A 10,824-nucleotide genomic window follows, 5' to 3' on the forward strand; every position below is an offset into this window, starting at 1 on the left:
GCGGGATGTATACTTGTGTTACGATCCGATATCAAGTGGCTATATTGAGATTCTACCCGAAGGACCAATAATTATACTGGTTGAGGTGCGTTTACGTGTTTAGTGCACTCGAACTGGTATAATTCAATTTGGTTCTGCCACAGCAGGTAGCGTGGCGTGATAATTGTCCCACCAGATACGAGCGGTGCCATGTAATTGCTGGGTGGCGAAGAGGGTCTTGTTTGCTTCGGAACATGGTACTGGCAATAAGGCGAACTTTGATTCTATGGTCCGAAGCCATGCATCTGCGTCCAGGGGTTCATCCGTCTTGTGAAACAGCGGGGGCTGGGTACCAAAGAATTCCTTGTATCCAGCTGCCGAGGGAATATAATCATCACGTCCTCGCTGCTGAGAGCGTGGTTGGTTTTGCTGCCCCTGCACTAGTTGTCGTATCAGCTCGGTTTGCAAAGCCATGACTTCCGCCAAACTAGGAGGTGGTGGTAGCGGTTGTTGAGATCCACTAGCCTGGCCATGGCTAAATTCCTCCGGGGTACCACGTGTAGAGCCCACCATCTAAAACAAGAATTCAAATGGTAAGATGTCACCAAAAAGGGACACAAAAGATAAAAAATGATCCAACTATGACAAGGCTAGTTGATCACTTTGAAACTTCCTTGATCAAAAGATCAAGGGTGCAAAACTCGATCTAATTTCAAGTAGTTTACCTCTCTTATGGTCACTAAATCTAGGTTTTAGAACAAGGCACTCACCATTTAACTATCAATCAATCAACAAAGTACATTGTTCAAGTTTTTAAACAATGCATGCACGTTCTATCATCGTCACAACCAAAAATAACTGCCTACGTGGTTAATTTCGGAGGCATAAATACGTCTCTCCCTATATTATCTAGCCGACAGATCCTAACCATTCATAACTTATAGAACATGGTTAGTGTACCTGCAGAAAACACATAGCATATATATCTAGTAGCCTCCTTATAATACCCATATCAACATCACCCTAGGGCTGTACGATCTAAGCACAATCCTTAACGAGTCCAACACATTTTTGTAAATACTTTGTTGAGCATATTTTTTTATTCAAAATCTTTCTAAGGTTTGTTGTACCATCATGAGTATACTTGCCTGCTCTGATACCAGCTGTGGCAGAACCAGTTTGAATTACACTAGTTCAAGTGTACATCGCACTTCAACCGGTATAATCATTGGTCTGTCAGGTAAAATCCCGATAAAACCACTTGATATCGGATCGTAACACAAGTATATTTCCTGCACGAAGGCGAGTCAGAGATACAACATTCCACAATATTTCACATCACATAGATAAGGGGTGTAATTTACATCAGAGTTTTGAAGCTAGTGAGCCGAAGCTCTAGATTTTACAAGTTTTATTCCAAATGAAACTAGAGAAGTTTAAGAGAAGTTCTGCAGCGGAAAGGAAAACACAACTATACACAACCGTCGTGGGGTAGATGTCATGGTAAGCCCGGACATGACATCATTCAACCGAGTCATTACTGGTTAGAGATGGTTCCCATTCCATGGACCAACTAGTAGGTAACACACTAGGCCAAGTCAAGCTAGTGTTTGGGTCCTCACAAATCATTCCTGAAAACAAGGTCACAAGCAAGTCTGAGTATACTAATACTTAGTAATATTGACCCGTCAAAGGGTATATAGTAGCCCTTTAACTAGACATGCAAAGTTTATGAAGGCTTTGGGGTTTCTTTTGCTGAAAAGCAGCAAAGAGTATATCCTTATTTTCAAGTTTTAGCTTTCAGATTCTAGTTGGATTAACCAGTCTAGATAAGCAGCTATCTACACAAACATGGTAGAGGATATATTTGCATCCAACAAGATTAAGTGTCATGAATGTTTCACTTCTTACTCTATGTGGAAAAGGGATCAAGCAGTCTCAATATCCGCGAGAAACGGACGATTCTGAATCGAATTTCCAACCTTGCAAGGGTAAACCTAACACACACACTTGGAGCATTGTTGAGTCACTCCCAAGCAACCGTTTGCTTCTCATTCCGGTTCATGGATCAGCGCCACTCTCCCCGACTACAGAGAACCACTCTTCTCTGCACCCGTGGTTTGTTGTGCAACATAAAATAAACTTTAGTTATAGATTAACTTCCTATCTCTAAGAGAGAGTGGGGGGGTATGTCCGTTTGCTGGGCCGAGGAGTTACTAGGCTTGCTACTTACCCATAATTCATGGCATGTGGCTAGTACTTTCAAACGCTTAACCAACACTACCACACACTACGGCCTTAGCAAATTTAACTACAGAGGCGGGATATAACCATGAATCTCGTAACCAATTCCCATCCATGGTCCTTATAGTGATTGCAAGAATATAAACAATCAACTCCTATAAAGCTCGCGAGTGACAGCCAATCACTCGACTTTTACCGGTCCTATTAGCGTAGCATCTAGTCGAACTCTATTTCTAGTGTTCAAACAATAGGTACCTAAGATTATGCATCTAAGGTTTTCATTCAACTCCAATAACTTAAATGCACAAGTAATAGTAACCATAAGTTGCTTAATTTAAAATACTGGGATTATGCACCGGGGCTTGCCTATAGTAGTGTCTATAGGGTCAGTATGTTGGGGTTCTTCCGAATCAGAAGTCCGGAGCTTCAGTTAGTTCAACAACGTTGGCCTGAGCTTCACAAAAATCCCCATCTGGCTCCTGGATGAGCTCGTAAGTTCCGTCAACTAGCGGGGTGACTTCTATATGAGATGCAGTATTTGGAAAATTAGTGAAGTGCTTGAGTATAGCTTTCCTTCACTATAAAGATGCAAACCAATAAAGTAAATATCAAGATGAAACTTAATAATTCTTTTTTTACTTTACTGGGCAATTGTTTATAGAGTAAAAATGTAAACAGTGAAACTCCATAAAATAGCATGAAAAGGAGTTTTTAATTTTAATAAAACAATCCACAAGAAATTATATAAATAATTTCTTATAGACACAAATTAAAACATAGGAAGAAAATTTTGAAAGTATATGCTATAGTTCACTCATGTGTTTAGAAAATTTTTGCAAAGCTTGATGTGCTTTAAAGAACACATGGTTCAAAGTTCACCATTAACATTGGTCTAAAACAAGAGATACAAATTAAAAAGGCCATAAAATAATCCTATTTTTAGAATTTGATACACAAAGTTTCGGCAAAATTTCACATCATCAAACTTGTAGACCTATTTACAAGGAATAAAACAAAATTAATTTCACAGTTTTCTAATTTTTCTACATTTTTCTAGGATTTATCAAATTTCACAAGAAAAAGAATAAAAATAAAAAGAATCTTTTGAAAAGAAGACCCCAGGAAAGATTGCAATCTTTGCAATCGGGTCCCTGGTCGGAATTAGAGGTGGGGGAGATGATTGACCGGCTGATTCCAGCGACGTTGGTCGCCGGCGGTGAGGTCTGAGGGGCCAGGGACGTAGAGGGGTTCAAGGCGCACCTGTTGGTGGCTTTGGATGGGGCGCGGGATGGTCGAAAAGGGATCGTCGGCGAGGGAGCAGAGGCGGCGGTGGAGGTAAGCGACGACGGCGGTGCTCCGGTGATGGGAAGGTGAGATGGAGGGGCGGATGAGCTCCACAAGGCCACTGTGAAGCTTGCTAGGGGGTCAGGGTGGCCGGGGAAGTGCGGTGGTGGTGGATCGATGGCGGACAGAGCTCGTCGGCGTTGATGGAGGAGGGGTGGCGGTGGCGTGACGGGGAAGAAGCCCGGTCGGAGCTTTTTATAGCCTAGAGAGGAAGAGATGAGCGAGAGGGAGGGTCCAGGGATGAGTTCGGCTGGAGATGAAACAAAATTGGCGACGGCTAGGTGGAATCCGTGGCACGACGGCGAGGTGGCGGTGTGCAGCGGCGTGGCGTATATGTGCGGAGCTAGCAGAGGTAGTTTGGGTGGCGGTGAGACCCTGTGCGCAACGCGTGGATGCGGCGAGGCAGTCCGGAAAGGCAATTACGGTTGCGGTGCCATGGAATTGAGCTCGCCGGAGATGAACCAGGGGCATTGGCTCGGTGGCGCGGCGTGGCAAGCTCTGGCGGGGCCAGCAGAGGGAGGGATGGGTACCAAGAGGTGCCAGAGAGGCTCGGCGGCATGCCAAAGGCGGTGCGGGCAGCCGGTGGGCGGGGGAAACACGCGGCGGTGGCGGCGCAGAGACTTTGGTGAAGCTGGAGGTTGAAGACGAGTTCCAGGGACTAGTTTGCAAAAACAGAAAAGTTCAGGGGCTCCTCTGCAAACTAAAATTTCCCAATGATCTAGGGCTCAAATGAAAAAGTGCCCAAAATGAAAGTTGTTCGGTTTTTCATGATCTACAACTTTCATGTTGTGCGAATTTTTATTAGATCAAAGGATTTTGAAATATTTTGAAAAGTTTGAGTAAACTTGAATTAATAAAAGAAAAACACTTTTTGGTAGCAAAATTCATCAAATTTGGGACTTATTTGCAACAAAGCTGCCAAAGTAATGATTACTAGCATATTTGCAAGAAAGCCCTTCAAAAAGTTGAATTTGCTCCTTAAGCCAAAACTTTTCGCAAAAAGGGGCTAGTAATTTCTCATAATTACAAATATACCCCTGTCTTTGCACTGAAAAATTTTAACTATCAAACAAAGAAAACACTAATTTCACACAATTGTTTATGCTCTAAAAGCTAGACACCTGAAGTGTCACATTACGGGGGATATGTGTAGGACATTGTTGGAGTATTTATTTTGAAGGGCCATATTTGTGGGTAGGATAAGGTCAAGGATATGCAAAAAAGATGTGGTTTTGATTGATGGAGGAATGTCTGGCAAGGGTGGATGCTAGGAACCAATGTGGAACTTAGCATATCCAGACATGGGAAGGCTAGCAATCAAGGACAATTCTAAATAAGGAAATGATTGGCAATGAAATGTCACTATTCCATAAGGGCACAAAATTTGACAAAACTCAACACAACTATATAGGTAGCATATGAATGGGTTTTATCATGTAAAGCATTTTGGTTGTAGTAGGAATTTTCAACCACTGAGGAATCGTGAGACTAAGGGTTTTGAACCTTCTTTTCAAAATAAAACTCTCCAAGCAATGCTCAATCAAGAAGGAAAGAAATACTTCCATCTTATTATATCACACTTTCCAACGACTTAGGCAAGATCTTCCTAAATTGATGATCCCACAAGAATTAAGTACTATATATGGAATAAAACTTATGCTTGCCATCATGTGAGACGCGGAGTTGTGATTAAGTTTGTGGCACATGGTTAATTTTATCATACAAAAGAGGCTTCAACAAAAGATATGGACATTATGAAATAACCTCGAGTGGGGAGAGTTAGAAAGAAGTGCAAACTAGCGTTGATGATTTGCTTTGAGCTTTGCCATTGGTACCGAGAGTCGTGTTCACTTGTGAAGTCATGGAAGCACATAGTCATTCAAGTTATGTCCTCCCCCACGCTCGGATTTTGCGACACTTGGTGTCGAAAATTAGAGCGTCTGAGGTTGTACTCTCCTTTGATCTTTCTGCATTTAAGCCTGGAAGTGGGTCATTTATCCAATTGTGCAAACTCTTCGGTCATTTAAGTCCCAGCCTGAAAGGTTAGTGACAAATACACCCGAAGGGAACAAGTCCTAGTATTATGTCATGAAGCTCTATTCGATTTTATTTTAATGGAAAGTAAAATTGTTTTCTTTTTTTTATTTTTTTTATTTTTTTATGAAATAGAAGTGAATTTTTTTTAGAAAACTGAAAAAAAATACGGGTTATCTCCCGGCAGTGCTTTTTTATGGTCAAAAGTTCGACCTTGGGTGCCTTGTCTTTACGTTGTAGCTAGCTTGGTGTTGTGGCTCCTTCCATCACCAGTTTTTGGATTAAGCTCATGATATCTAGTTGCATGATTTATACAACACACCACGACGAGATTTGCAATATTTATGATAGACAAAATCATCCACAACCACCCTTTTGAAATTTTTCTGATAAAGGGGCAAGGGATGGCTGAACTCGGCGTGTGTTCTAATAGCGGGATGAGATGGAGTCTCCTCAAAGGAGTATTTATCTTGTGGTTCTTCCAAGAAGAAACTCTCATTCTCATCATTGACTTCCGCACCCGACATGGAGTTTGCTTCCTCAAGAGTATCCATAGAGCAGATATTTTCGACATCTTGCTCTAGCATATAGTATTCATGATGCGTATCAATGCCTTCAATGTGGAAGTCCTTGGATTGCTTCGGGTCAAGAAGAAAAAATGTTTCCTCAGAGTCACTAAATGGATCAAGGCATTGATATGATTCTTGGAGTTCAGAGGGGCATGGAGAGATAGGAGCTTTCAACTCCTCATCAGAAAATTCAAACTCGTCCTCCGAGAATTGGAACTCCATGTCATGGAAAGATGAATCCTCCTTCACATGATCAGTGTGAGACAAAGATTCTTCATTGGGATCGGGAGTCACTACCTCAGAATCTCCATAAGCATCACTTTCTTCTCTTGGTGATGATGAGATATCACCGTCAACTGTTGATTCATCATCTTCAAACATGGACAAGAAGAAAGGTTGATGATCTTTGCTGAAGGGTTTAGGATCTAAGGTGCGAGGTTCTGGTTCGACAAGCTTTTGTGGGCTGGGTGTTGGAGATTTAACAAAAGGTTTTGATCTTTCAACAGGCTCTCTAAGTTCTTCAGGCAGGTCTTCATATACTCCGGTATACTCTGTATTCTTGAGGATCCCATCAAGGATGGCTTTGGCTTCGCTCATAGTTTTGTGCAAGAAGGATCCCCTAGAGGCCTTGTCTAAAAAGGTTGCACTAGTTGTTCTAAGGCCATAGGCGAAGTGTTGTATGTGCATAGCCTTGGGTATAACGAGCCCAGACTGCTCCTAGAGATTCTTCCTTGCGTTGCTAAAAAGAAAGAGCTTTTATACGAAGTTTAACGATCTTACTTGAGTGGAAGTAGCGGAGACAAAACTCCTCTTTTAGAATATTCCAATTGCCCTCTACACTTCTTACGGTTATGGAGTACAAATCTTTGGCACGACCAGTCAAAGAGAATGGAAAATGCTTCCATTTCACAGTTTCATGGTGCACGCCTGGTATAGAGATGATAGAGTAGTTCTGCTCGAATTCACGTAGGTGAGTGTAGGGATTTTCATCCCAGTGCCCCGAAAAAGATTGTGATCGAACCATGGCTACGAGACTAGGGGGCTTTCATAGCCTGGTGTAAGGATAGGATGGCATGAAGGTGGACGCTCACGATGACTACTACGGCTTGGAGCTGAGAAGTCATGAATGGTAATGGAGTCCATGGGGTAGGTGGATGATACAAGGAAAAACATGAATCGATACAAGTACAGCTACCATTCCCCGGCAACGGCGCCAGAAAGCTTGTTGGTAGTCCTTAGCCTTACAGATAAATCCGCAAGCGTACGGATACCGATGTAGCTTTCACCTTGGAGTATTCTAGGGTATCGAATCCACTAGGAATGAGAAGTATACTAGTAGTGACTCTTGTTTATCCAGAGGATATGACGGGAGTGAAGATGTCCAGATAAGATAGGTAGAGGTGATCTAACGTCGTCTTGCTAACTACTCCTAACAAGAATACTTAACTTGGACTCTAGTTGCTTCGGCGGCCTCAGGGAAGGACTTAGAAAGGGATAAGAAGGGAGTCCAACAGCAGTGTCAATGTGTCCTCCTCCCTGATGGCAGGCTGGCACTCTTGGATCTTGTTGGCTACGAGGTATGTTTCCTCCATCTCAGCTTGGTGTGTCTTGATGTGGACTAATTCGGCCCCTGCTTGGGCAAACTTGCTTTCCACAGCTTTCCTCTGAGCGATCTTGTCATTGAGCTTCTGAGCTAGCACGCTCTGGTCCTCTCGGGCACGACGGGCATCCTCCGTTACTCGCTGAAGCTCCTCGTCTAGGGTCCGGTTGTGCTGCGCACAAACCGTGAGTTCCTCCTACAGAATACGGCGATCCTTCTCCACATCTCTTAGCAGGCAGTCTGCATGGAGCAGATGAGCTCCGGTGGTGTGAATCAGGACCTTATTTGTTCCTTGTACGCGGCTCGGGGCTATAGCAATTGATGCGTGGGTGGCCGTTACATTCTCGGTGGCGAATATGACCCTGGGAATCAACTTGTAAGAACTGTTCTTGAACTTGGTGTTCCAAAACCAAGCGATGATCCTCTTCATCATCTCTCTGGCTGCAGAATGGACGGCCGTGGCGAGTAGAAGTCCTGAATAGGAGACAATCTCTTCGGGAAATTCTGGCGTTCTTGGATCGGGCATGACAACCAGTACAGCTGTGCGGCTGATGTAGTACTGGTAGATCTCTTTCTCCTGAGTAGAGAGCTTGACACGCTCCTGGCTGATGTCGGCTGTCCATAGAACGCGTTCCATCTTGAGGACTAGATCTTGGTGATGTTTAGCGTACGTCTCTGGCTCATGGGTCACCTTCTCCAGCATGTCTCTTGCTGTGGTGTCCTTCATTCTGCACACACGTAAGAGTGGCGTTAGCGTAGGTAAGAGAATCAAGCAGAAGTAGGGAAAATGAATCAAGGAATAGGTAGATTATAGTTCAAGGTAGTATAGCAATAGATAGAAGCATTTAGAGGGTCCTGAATCTAACGACCATTTCTACGACTCAATCTATGGTCCGAGTATGCTCTAATACCAACTGAAACAGACCGGGTTCCCAAAAGGTAAACCCGACTCTCTGTATCGTCGTGATAGTCCCTGGATCAGTAGTGTGACAATCCAGGTTCTAGGGGTAAAAAATAATAATAATAATAAAATTTTTGTTTTAAAAATTTAAACCATGATTACCAAAGCAAGGTATTTTTGTTATTTTGGAAAAATTCAAAGTCCTTTTTACAAAATAGTTTTGCATAAGGAAAAATTTCAAAACTTATGAGGGATTAAAATCCATTTTTTGTTTTTCACTTTTACCCTCATAAAAAGATATATTTATGCTTAAGGCTACCCTTGCAATTTTAAAACTTAAGTTGAGTTCTTTTGCATTTTAAAAGATTTGATGGATTTGAAAATATTTTAAAATCCTTTGATCTAGTGAAAATTTGCACAACAATAAAGTTGTAGATCTTAAAAAGTTACACAACTTTTATGTTGAACAGTTTTTTATTTGAACCCTAGATCAACGGGAAATTTTACTTTTCAGTTCAGCCCTTGGAATTTCGAAATATTGCAAAACCACCCCTGGGATCTCCTTCTTCTTCTGTCCACTGAAACGCAGGGGCTCCGCCGTCGCCGTCGTTTGGCCTCGCCGCCGGTTTTCCCCGCCCGCTGGCTGCCCCACGCCGACTCCACGCGCCACGTAGGAAAGCTCCGCCATCTTTTCCTCGTCTCTGCTGGCCTCCCGTATGCACGCCACGCTGCCCGTTCGCGCCACGATCGCCAGCCGCCCCCTGATGACCCGCTCCGCCGCTGGGAGCCTGCCCGCAGCTCGAAGGACCTCATCCCCTTCCCCAACGTGCTCATCCTCCTCTCCTCTAGGCTATAAATATCCCAATCGGCCCTGACCCTGACATCCACCGCCGCCCTCCCGCCATTGCTGCCGAAGCTCTGAGCTCGTCGTGGACCCGCCCGTCCTCCCTTGTGCTGGCCAAATTAAGTAACCCACCAGCTTCACCTCCTCTCAGTGAAGCTTCCTAGCCCAGCTACCCCCTCCACCCCTTGCCGAAACGGCGCCGCCACGACTCAGCTCGCCGCCGGCCCGCCTGCTCCCATGGCGCCGCCGCTACCGACCATCCCAGACCCCATCCAAGCCACCTACAGGTGCGCATGAGCCCCCTTACCTTTTCCCCCCAAGCTTTCCCTAGCCCTCATGACCTGAACTCGTCGGAATTTGGCCGGAGCAGAGCCCCCACGGCCGGCCATAGCAGAAGGACTTAATTGCTTTGTTTTAATTTGTTTCAGGGTCCTTTTTGCACAAAGTTCACAGCCCTTTTCTTTTAATCTTGTGAACTTTCAAAATTCATAGTAATTAGTAAAAAAATCAGAAAAATGTAAAATTAATTTTGTTGTGCTCCTCTTAACTAGATCTATAACTTTGGCTACTAAAGTTTGTATGAAACTTAATATTGTGTGCTCTAGTTTAATTGTTTGCAAATGAGTAATTTGTTTGTATCTTTTTAACAATAGCTTTGTTATGCTTGATTTTTGAAACCTAGCATCCATTTACCATGCATAGTCTTGTGTGAAATTTATGACCCAAATGCTTGACTTTTGCTTGTTATTTCATGTATTTTATTTTAAATGCTTGGAAATTCATGCTTTAATTATATCTTATTTTCAGTACTGTGTTATTTGTGATCTTTGGACCATGTGTTATCCATGCCATGAGTAGGATTGTATAAATTTTGTAGACCCAGTACTAGCCTCTAGCATTAGTTCTTAAATATTTTTGATATATGAGTTCTTAAATATTTTTGATATATGATGCTTGACTCATGTTTATTTTATGAAGGCATGCCCTTTTTGATTTAGAACCTTAGTTGTTGAAATTCTTTTGAATTCAAATTCTAAATTTGAACTCAACCCCCCCCCCATGTTCCTGAATAAAATTACCCTTCCTTTCTTTTGATTTCAAACCATGTTTCTTAGTGTAACTAGTTTTGTTATTTTACGGAGTTCCTTGTGTTTACTTTTACTCGATAAACGATTGCCCAGTAAAGTAACACTTTTAAGTTTAATCTTAAATGTTTACTTTATTGGATAACAACTTTTAGTGAAGGAAAGCTATACTTAAGCACTTCACTAATTTCAAGTACTGCATTGCATATAGAAATAATATCGCT

The sequence above is a fragment of the Panicum virgatum genome, chromosome 9K (genome assembly GCF_016808335.1).
Source record: "Panicum virgatum strain AP13 chromosome 9K, P.virgatum_v5, whole genome shotgun sequence".
In the NCBI taxonomy this organism is placed as follows: Eukaryota; Viridiplantae; Streptophyta; class Magnoliopsida; order Poales; family Poaceae; genus Panicum; species Panicum virgatum.